The sequence below is a fragment of the Gastrolobium bilobum genome, unplaced genomic scaffold (genome assembly GCF_033153095.1).
Source record: "Gastrolobium bilobum isolate Gb01-03AN ecotype WA unplaced genomic scaffold, APGP_CSIRO_Gbil_v1 utg14285, whole genome shotgun sequence".
NCBI lineage: Eukaryota > Viridiplantae > Streptophyta > Magnoliopsida > Fabales > Fabaceae > Gastrolobium > Gastrolobium bilobum.
In genome coordinates, this window is record NW_026897131.1 from 66,999 (window position 1) to 70,112 (window position 3,114).

General features: G+C 33.7%; 1 long non-coding RNA gene across 1 annotated transcript; it reads right to left on the reverse strand.

Annotated features, from left to right (window-relative positions):
• Positions 1 to 241: 241 nt before the first annotated feature.
• Positions 242 to 3,114, reverse strand: LOC133304408 (uncharacterized). Its single transcript, XR_009750600.1, has 3 exons — positions 2,710 to 3,114; positions 1,196 to 1,290; positions 242 to 614 (listed from the first exon to the last, which is right to left on the reverse strand). It is a non-coding gene; the product is annotated as an uncharacterized LOC133304408 (long non-coding RNA).

Sequence of the window (3,114 nt, forward strand, 5' to 3'; positions counted from 1 at the left end):
AATTAATTTCCCAAAACTGGTCCAGTACAGCCCCCAAGTGCAGGGCAAACAGGGCAGCTGTGTTCACAGCCCTCCCAAGGCCAGCGCCTAGCTCAGAACAATCTCATATTTTACCACAGTGTAGAGGGAACTACAAGCTTCAAAATGGCGTATGGCACGTCTTTAACGGACCTCTGTGGAGGGAGATATGTTCTCCCAAAGTTCGCCTAAAAACTACCAATTTTTCAGAAAATTCGTCAGAGTTTCCTTTGTTTTTCCAACATTTTCCAAATTTGTACAAGTGGTCTATGACCTCAAATAGTACCTAATAATCAGTGGGTGGCACACACAAGGACCAACAATTCCTTGGGGCTCTTACAACCCACAATATACAACAATTCCATATCATATACAGTAATATACATGCATGATCCATAACTCTATATATATCACATTAAAAGGTGGCTATGTGTCATAACTACAACATCCTACATCAACCTACATAAACATACTACATCACAGTGTCACAAATATATACAACAGACTCCCAAAATAAGCAGGCAACATCTATGCTCAGATCTACTCATCAACCACGGGCATCTTGCCCCGAGAACGATCGTCAACTGCTGCAATACCTGAAATATATCCCCATAACGCGGGGTGAGAATGAATCTCAATAAACTTGGGGTTTATGGAGCAGTCTCCACCCAAGAGTCCACTTCCTGCAATAAAATATCAAGTACCAAGACATAGATAACACCATATAATCCATATTAGAATTTCTGTATCATATATCTTTTCTAATAATTCTCATTTATTCTTATAACGTACTTTCTTATTAATCTTAAGTATGTTCATGTCTTATGTATCAATGAGGCTTCCATCTTATATTCGTAATGTCGTATCATATTCAATAGCATACTCATAATGATTAGAGAACTAAAGTTTCCTCGGCTATACCTTATGTACACCGTGATCATATCCATAAATGTTTCCTCTTTTCAGAAACCACAACTTACACTTCTAAGGCTTTATTTCATTGAAGATCATATCATATTAACTTATCATAACATAAATAATATCATATGCATGCACTATATGAATGCAACTACGCAAAGTATCAATATTAACAACAATTATATCCATACGGAAACCATAATCGCCACTGATCATGGCGGAACAAAAGGCTGAGAAAACTCCTAAACCGAAAGCTTACCTGTCACCTCTTTCCTGCTGCTAACTTGTTATTTAATACGCTGTACACTTGGTTGTCTCCAAGTTGTTCGTCCACCTACTTCGTTTGATTACACTCTGTTACCGTATATATAAAAGTACCATTAAGTTCCAATGAAACATACATTACTTGAAATCCAAATAATTATATTTCATATGTTAATTTCATAACCAACTTGACAATTTTATTTCCCTTGACAACTCATGCCATACCACAAATCTACCACTTAATTTATACTTCATAAATTAAACCCTCAACTAGTTAATTAACTTACCCTTTTATAGTGGAATTTCATACACTTTAACATAGCTTCACATATCATAACCCACTTGAATCATACTTGATTATTCTAGGCAAATGCTATTAAACATTCACTTTAATTGAAACCACATAATCTATGCCCATTATTTCTTTATGGTCGAAGCCTATATATAAACATCATACACAATTCTTTTGCTGTCATGTTTAACCAATTAGCTTAATTCACATGCAACTATTTCTGACATAGAATTTCTATTAACTCGACCTTATCAACACCACATATTTTAAACCTCACATGATCGTAAAACATCTTTCAATGATCATGCATACATTTGTTCTCCAATTTTCATTAAATTTTGCATTAATCTATATCAATTTAATGATGTAGGCCGAAAACTATATATATATAGGTTCTATGAATTTAACACTTTCCAATGTTTCTTAATTGATTCCTCTTCTTTTCTTTTCTTTTTTTTTTTATATATATAATCTAACATAATTTAAATCTTAAAACAATTCCCTAAAACAATATTTAACTACTTCAATTAACTACAAGGCCAAGACTTATTTAAAATAGTAAACATGCATTTCTTACAACTTCTTATCATAAAGCTTTTATATAATTGTTTCCAATACTTACTTAGCTTGTTAAAATATCTTTGTAACCTTACTAAACCACTTCCATGTACCTCACGGATCATAGGGCTGAATTGCCTTTACTTAATTCATCATCTCTTCATAACTTGATAACATTTCCAAACACTTATTTCATCATAAAACAATCTCAACTTCATGTTTTTCACTTAGACATAAATTCAACACATGTTGTGCATCTTTTACACATATAGGTCGAACTACACAGGGCTCCAAAGCTCTTTCAATTTTTTTTTGATTTTAACATCACATATGGTAGTATTTCACTATTTCTTAACCATAATTCTTCATTAGTCCATAATCATTACATAATTAAAATTCATTGACTCACTTAGGAATTATGTCAAACACTTAGAGTGCACCTTAAAAATACATATGGGTTGTCCCTTGTTGGTTCCTCAAACTACCCCAAGTGCAGATTTTTCAATCAATTAACTAGAAGAATTTATTGTCCAATGACTATAATTCATGAACAACATAAATCCCAACATATACATCATTTAACCTACATAAAAATCATAAGACTCATACATGAACTGATTTCCGCTTATGTGCAGTCCTTAAAAAAAGAGATTACATACCTTAAAACACCTTCCAAGGAGCTAGAGTCATAGTCCAACCATTAGATAACACGAACAGTCCTTGTACTCTCTTTTTAACAACATTAGGTCGCAGCAATGGGGAAGGGTTTTCTCACAAACTAAGGCTTCTTTCAAGGAACTTCCACTTGGAATTTACTCTCAAGACATAACTCTACATCTTTCATGCAGATCATTTGTCCTCATTCTAAGTATTTCAAGTGACTAAAACTTGCCCTTTCTTCTCCTAATATTTCGCTGCACATAGAGAGGAAAGAACAAAATGAGCGTGGGAAGCTAAACTCCAAGGCTGTGAACTTGCTAATAGATGGGTTATAAGAAGGCTTATTTTATTTCAATCACTTATGATGTGTCAACCCTCAATAATGGGCAACGTCTGACTATGGC